Source organism: Prosopis cineraria, unplaced genomic scaffold, assembly GCF_029017545.1.
Source record: "Prosopis cineraria cultivar Desert tree isolate PC_DT_omini unplaced genomic scaffold, ASM2901754v1 PC5, whole genome shotgun sequence".
NCBI classification, from domain to species: Eukaryota; Viridiplantae; Streptophyta; class Magnoliopsida; order Fabales; family Fabaceae; genus Prosopis; species Prosopis cineraria.
Window position 1 is genome coordinate 16,531,789 of NW_026555336.1, and position 7,936 is coordinate 16,539,724.

General features: G+C 35.4%; 1 non-coding gene across 1 annotated transcript; it reads right to left on the minus strand.

The window, feature by feature from the left end:
- Positions 1-6,835: 6,835 nt before the first annotated feature.
- Positions 6,836-6,942, minus strand: LOC129312271 (small nucleolar RNA R71). Its single transcript, XR_008593515.1, has one exon. It is a non-coding gene; the product is annotated as a small nucleolar RNA R71 (small nucleolar RNA).
- Between the last annotated feature and the right edge of the window lie 994 nt (positions 6,943-7,936).

A 7,936-nucleotide genomic window follows, 5' to 3' on the forward strand; every position in this document is an offset into this window, starting at 1 on the left:
AACATATGCTTTGTCATCTACTCAATAATACCTTTCTCTATAGGGCATTAAGTGGTAAGGAAGTGCCTATCCATGTAGAGCTTTTGGTCGGTGCTTGTCTTCATAGGGCTTTGAATGGTAAGGAAGTGCCTACCTATGTAGGGCTTTTAGTGGGTGCTTGTCTTTACAAGACTTTAAATGGTAAGGAAGTGCCTAGCCATATAGGGCTTTTGGTGGGTGGCTGTCTTTACAGGGCTTTGAACGGTAAGGAAGTGCCTAGCCATGTAGGGCTTTTGGTGCGTGCCTATCTTTATAGGGCTTTGAACGGTAAGGAAGTGCCTAGTCATATAGGACTTTTAGTGAGTGCCTGTCTTTACAAGGCTTTGAACAGTAAGGAATTGCCTAGCCATGTAGAGCTTTTGGTGAGTGCCTGTCTTTACAAGGCTTTGAGTTATAAATTAATATACTATTTGTAATCATAATTTTATTATGTATCCTCTCTCTTTCACTTCCTTCTTTCATCATCATTTTTTTGTTTTTATTGAATTTCTTGTAAATAAATAATAATCATAATAATTACAATAATAAAAACGGTACTAACATATACCCTCATGCTAGGTAGAAGATATCATTGCTTTATGTAATCGTTTCATTTAACTAACTCATTCTCAAGATTTAGTGGCAACACATACGATAGGTGGATAAAGGAATCTAGTGCAACTCAGATAAGGTACGTGCCTCTGATTTCATCCAACATCCCAAGAATAGAACCTTTATTGTTGAAACTTGTGGGAATAAGGGAAAGAGTCTTGTATCACATGTAAAAAGTATAATATAAAGTGTTGTGTCTCTAATAAGGCTAATTTTACAAACAAGAAAGAATGCAGTAAGGATCATGTAAATAAGAGATTATATTTTAGGAAAAGCTAGTTTATCGATTGAATAAACTTCTTGGAGTCACAAGAAAGAGAGAAATTTAACAGGAGGAATCTCAAAGGAATAATAATAAAAAAAAATCAGGACAAAAGAAGTTTCTTCTTCATTAGATCCTTTACAACATTTGCAACAAATTTCTATGTCGCTATGAATATATATGGTAAGAATTGATTATGTGAAGCATCTATCCACCTCATTCCAGCAAAACACCAGTCTTTCTAACCCTTAATACAATATTTCAGTTTGCCATAGCTTTACTTAAACCTCCCTTCTTTTGCCTTATCTTTTGCCTAGGTGCTCTTTTTGGGTTTCCAACCTAGCAGGCATCTTTGTTTGATCTCTCTCTCTCTCACCTTTTTTTTTGGCCTAGGTGCCCTTTTTAGGTTTTCAACCTAGCAAGCATCTTTATTTGATCTTTCTTTTTTTTTTTGCCTAACTTTTGCCTTTGCCTTTTTTGGTTTCAACCTAGCAGGTACTTTAGCTTCAAGCAAAATATCTCTTCACAGCATCTGAATTTATAGGTTTTGACAATTCTTGGCCTTCTATGTCTACCAAAATAAGGCCCCTCCTGAAAAGGCTTGCTTCACAATATAAAGGCCTTCATATGAAGGAGCCCATTTACCTCAGCAATCCTCCTGATTCGGGAGGATTTTTTTCAAGACTAGGTCCCCTGGCTTAAATTCTCTTAGACGTAGCTTATTATTAAAGGTCTTTGCCATCCTCCTTTGGTATAATTGTCCATGACATATGGCTACTAATCGCTTCTCTTCTATCATATTCAATTGTTCAAATTGAGTCTTAATCCATTTATCTTCTTCTAACACGGATTCTATGACTACCTTTAATGAGGGTATCTCTACTTCAATTAGAGTCACAACCTCCATGCTATATGCCAACGAGTAGGGTGTTGCCCCAGTTGACACACGCATAGTCGTGTGATACCCATAAAGAGTATAAGGAAGCATCTTATGCCAATCCTTATATGTGATTGTCATCTTTCCAATGATCTTCTTAATATTTTTATTAGCTACCTCAATCGCCCCATTCATTTGAGGTCGATAAGGTGCCGAGTTATGGTGTTTATTCTTGAATTATTCACACAACTTATGAACTTCTATCCCATTCAAATTAGGTGCATTATCTGTAATAATCCATTCTGGTAGGCCGTATCTATAGATAATGTTCATTTTCAGAAACCTGAGAAAAGCTTTTTGGGTAATGCTAGCAAAAGAAGCAGCCTCTATCCACTTATGAAATAATCAATAGCTACAAGGATGAACGGTGTCCATTTGAGGCCTTATGATTAATTAGACCGATAACATCAAGTCCCCATAAAGAGAAAGGCCAGGGGGCCACAAGGTTATGAAGCGGTTGAGGTGAGGCATGTATTCGATCAGCATAAATTTAGCATTTATGACACTTTTTGACATATTCAATGCAATCTCTTTCTATAGTTAGCCAAAAATAACCATGTCTCTGAACTTGTTTGGCCATAATATGGCCATTAGCATGAGTTCCACATATTCCTTCAGAAACCTCCTCTAAAATTTTTCGTGCATCCCCTGAGTCAACACACCAAAGCAGTGTACCATCAAAAGTTCTTTTATACAGTACATCTCCACTAAGGAAGAAATTCATTGCCATACATCGGATAGTTTTCTTGTCATTTTCCATTGCCTCTAAAGGGTATTCTCCGCTTTTTACATAATTTTTATATCATGGAACCATGGATGTGCCTTCATTTCATTTTCAACATTCAAGCAATATGCAGGATTAATTTTAGCCTCAGTCCTAATTGGTTGAACGTGAATTCCACAATCTAACTTAACCATGACAGCTAGTGTCGCTAAAGCATTGCAAATTGATTCTTATCACGAGATAAGTATTGGAATCTCACTTTGTCAAATTTATTAATCAATTGGGTGAGATATTTTTGATATGGGATTAACTTGGAATCCTTAGTCTGCCACTCGCCAGTTGCTTGATAAATAACAAGAGCGAAATCTCCAAAAACATCAAGTTCCTTAATGTCTAATATCATGGCAACTTGCAAGCCATTTAAACATGCTTCATACTGGGCCATATTATTGGTGTAGTCAAAGCCTAATTTGATGGCTAATGGGAATTGTCTACCCTCTGGGATATCAACACTGCTCCTAATCCATTTCCATAAATGTTCACTACCCCCCATCAAAATACATCTCCCATTTCTCTTCCCCTCATTCTTCCTCTTCTACCATAAGAACATCCTCGCTTGGGAATTGAAAATTTATATGTTGGTATTCCTCTATAGGATTCGTTGCCAAATAATCCGTAATGATACTTCCTTTAATTGACTTGTGAGTCATATATTTCACATCATAATCCAAGAGTATTACCTGCCACTTAGAAACTCGACCTGACACGTGAGGACTCTCAAAATATATTTTATTGGATCCATTTGTGAAATCAACCATGTGGTATAATACAACATGTATTGCCTTAGTGATAAAACACATTTGTTACCCACTTTTATTTGTCAATTAGGACCCTTTTATTAATGATTTATCACCTTCAAGTGCACACATTGTATTGGATTTGTAATTTTGCCTAAGTTTCTAGGTTCAGTGCACTAGGGGCATTTTGGTCCAAAAAATGAACTTTTGAGAAAATGTACAAGAAAAATTGACAAAGTGCATTTTATGTCCAGTTGATGAGTGGTGAAATTATATTTTTAAAATTCATTTTAGTTTGGGAGTAATTAAATAAAAAAGTCAACACTTTCTTAAGTGTCTTAGTTTGTCCTAGTTTTTTAGTTTGCCTTTGTGTGGAAATTGTTTATATAATTTTGTGCAGCCTGAAACTTGGTTAATTTGATAAATTCTCCCTTCTAATTATGAATTTAATTCTGGACATGAATTAAATTTTATTATATCATATGCTATTTAATTGAATTATGTGATTTATGTGACATAGGTGGCATGTGACTTGTGCATCAATTGGGCAATTGAGGTCAACACTCCTTGAGGTCAATGGCTGATGGTTTGCACATGAATTATGATTATTTTGAGGGATTAAATCAGCTGAAATGATGTGGATGACACATGGGAAATTAGGCACACATTGGAATCATCTACAAACCAATAGGAAGTTGCCACCTTGCAAGTGTGACAAGGCTCCCATTTACATTTTAAATTTTTTTTATTAAGCTTTAGCTGATGGGAAACATCAAGGAGCATGCCATTTTAAACCCCAAAATGAGATCCAACACTCATCTCATTCATCTTCCACATTCTCTCTCTCTTGTTCATAGTGTTCTTCATTTTCTCTCTTTTGTTCTTCATTTTCCAGCACCCTAACCTCCATTTTCAGCCACCAAACCTCCACAAACTCATACCATTCTTCTCCTCTCTTCATTTTCGTTCTATCCCTTCCATTTTCACAAGGATTGAAGCTCATTTCCATCATTCAAGAGCTATGGAGTTTGGCCTTCACAAGCAATCACTAGGGTTCTTGAAGATGAAGATTTGCTAAGTTTCTTTATGGAATCCTAGAGAGATGAAGATGGAGGATGAGTCTTGAGCTTCAAATTGGCTAAGTTCTTTTGTTTCGTATCCTCTTCTCTTTTTACTAGATGGTTAGATTCCTTAATCTAGGGTTTAATCATCTTAGCTTATAGATTCTAATTTGAATTTGATGTTGATGTAAAGAGAGAGGATTGTTTCATTTAATTTCTTCCTTGGACAGCCATGACTGAATTTTGTCACTCTTTGTTTGGCACATAATCTTGTGTTTTTCAATTAGTGAATTTTTTGTGTTAATATTGCATAATCTTGTGGTGTTAATGCTTGTGTTGTTGAGTAGCTTGACATAATCTTGTGGTTGCTCAATTTATTGGTTTGACCATGGCTGTTGAGAGAGGATTTTGAGTAAATCACTTGGCTAATGTCTTCACCAATTGGTTAATTGAACTAGCGACTTTAATCTAAGACCTAGGGAGGTTAACTAATTAGGTTTAATTGGCTTTGGATAATTTTCTTAAGTCATGATAGCTTTAGTCAAGAGGAAAGGGAAGCTAAACTTAGCCTAATCATGAGAAGATAATGAATCTAAAATCAACTAATCTCTAGGGTTCCATTATTGTGAAAAGGGAAGTTCATTTCACTCACTTTCACTAACATTTTAATTACTTGCACATTAGGTAATTAGTTTAGATAATTAGCTAGGTAACTAAATTCCTACAAACTTTGGTTGATTTATTTCACTAGATAACTTTCAATTAGAATTAAAAACATTCGTTGGGAGATGACCTAAGGTTGGCCCTATATTGTATTAGGGTTAGCTTTAGTGTAATTTTGAGGATAAGCGACTAATTTCCTATCAAAATTTTGGCGCCGTTACCGGGGAATGGTTTTAGTTTAATTCTAAGGTTGTTTAGTACTTAATTTACATTTTTAGTGTTCCTAGAAAATTTTTTGAAAAATTATAAAAGTAGTTTTTTTTTTGTATTTTGAGTGTTTTTGTTCTGTTTTAGAAAAAAAAGAAAAAAACTTAGTGCAATTTTCGTTGGTTTAGTGTAGAGTTGATGATACTCTGTTTCTAGTGTCTTTGCTTGAAATTGAAAAATTAACTGGGAATGAATCTGAGGAAATTTAAACTTGAAATTTATTTCTTGAAAGGTTATATCTTAGCTTCATTTGAAAATTTTAAAATTTAATAAGGTCCAGAGAGCCTTTACAGAGGACTCCTAAAATCCTGTTTCAACTTTGAGTTTTCATATCTCCCTCTCTGTGCGTTCAAATTGATTGATTCTAGTTTGATTTTTCTTATCACTGTCTTATCTTTGTTTCTTGTGTTTAGGATTTTCTTCAATTTTTCCATTTTCCTATTTGAAAGATTGTTAGAAGCTCTAAAGGTCTTCTGGACGAAATCCTGTTTCTCCAGACCTGTGGACCAACTTGTGAAAAATTCTGGGAATGATTGGAAAGGATTTTTAATCTGAAATTTTTATATAATTTTTCTGTATATCTATCATGTTTCTCACAAAATTTTCAGGGGAATTTATCATGTGGATTGGCTGCTAGAAAATTCACAAATTCACTGTCTCCAGAGAGCCTACTGTACGAATTGCAGAATTGCCAAAGCTTCTTGATTGAGCATTTCTAACTCTCTTTCTACTTGTTTGGTTTTTTTTTCGATTTTTTTTTCATTTTGTTGCTATTGAGTTTATTAAAAAAAATAAAAAAATTATTTCTCTTGCTTTTGTGTGTTTTGAATTGTTTCTTGTTAATTTGTATTTTAGTTTAGCTTGTTCATTGTTCTTGATTTTTTTTTTTTGAGTTTGATTAGTGCATGACGCGAAGAAAACATACCTCTTTTGTTGAATTAGATTCAGAAATTGAAAGAACTATTTCTAGATTGAGAAGATCACAACCTATTCTTGATTCTCATTTGGTTTGTAATTCAACAATGGAAGGTATCTAAGGACATGAGCATGTGCATAATGAGGGCCATGGGAATGGGAATGAGAATTTGCATGATGATGGCCATGTTAATAATGAATTTGAAGGCTTGCATAACCCTAGAGAGCATTAGGCAATTAACTCAACCTAATTAGCATGATAATCTTTATGGCTTGTATGTTCTTCCTACTAATGTTCAATTTGAAATTAAAACCTCTTTGATTAATGCATTGCCTAAATTTCATGGGTTACCGGGAGAGGATTGCCATAGGTTTTTGCATACTCTCCTATTGGTTTGTGATACTATGAAGCCTATGCATGTAAATGTTGATGATGTTCAAGCTAAGGCTTTTGTATTTTCTCTTGAAGGTTTAGCAAAGGAGTGGTATTTCAACTACCCTTCTTATGTGAAAGTAAGCAGATGGGCCGAGCTAAGAAGACTCTTCTTAGATAAATTCTTTCCAAATTCCAAAGTCACCAATTTGAGGAAGCAAATCTATGGAGTCCAACAAGGAGAGGATGAGAGTCTCTATGAGTATTGGACTAGATTCCAAGGCCTTTTGGCTAAATGCCCACACCATCAAATTTCTAGTGAGAATTTAGTCCAATATTTCTATGAGGGCTTAATTCCAAGAGACAAAGTTAACATTGATGCCGTTAGTGGTGGATGCTTGATTGACCTCACTTCCTTAAAGGCTTGGGAACTAATTGACAAGATGGCTTCAAGTGGTGCTCAATACTCTACAAGGGAAAAGAGAAATGTGAATATGGTAGGTTCCTCAATTCTTAATAATTCATATGTGGACTTGCTAGCTGCCAAGATTGGGAGAATGTTGGCTCCACAAATATTTCAAGTGAGCAATGTAAGTACTTCTCAAGCACTTGTCCCTTATTCTTGTACTTTTGTGACTCACCTATGCATGTAGAAAGCAATTGTCTTATTAAGTTTGAACAAGTAAATGCTATCTATAATGGAAAACAATCCTACGTTGGGAGGCAAAGGCAAGGAGCTTATTCTAGTACTTACAACCCTTCATGGAGAGACCATCCTAATTTCTCCTATCGCACCCGGGAAAATGCGACGCGGACGGCGCGCGAGCGGAGGTCCCGGCCTTCGCGGTGGGAACCGAATCGAACGAGGAGTTGCCACCAAGATTTTGAGGTAAATCTCGGGAAACCGATTAAATGGAGGATAAGGGTGGTCTGCGAAATCAAAGAATAGGTTCGGGAGTTGGTTGAGTGTGGGGAAGGTGCTAGGCACCCCACAACACCCATTCGTCAGAACGGTTACCTGAAGTTTGTTGTGCTCTTTTAATATGGTTTTATAATTATTTTAATTATCCCTTTTGTATTTATGTGTTTGATAAAAATGATAAGAATTAAGTGAGAAATGTTTATTTATTTACGAGGGAGGACGGACTTGATTCAGAATCAGACTCTGAGGCCTACGTACCCTATGATGGGGATCAAAGTCCACGTAGTTCGGGCTTAAAAGTTGTTGGTATAAAAATATTTTTTTGAAGAGAAATTAATTATAAATAATTCACTATTTTGTAAATAAAACAATTTCTGAAATTTTG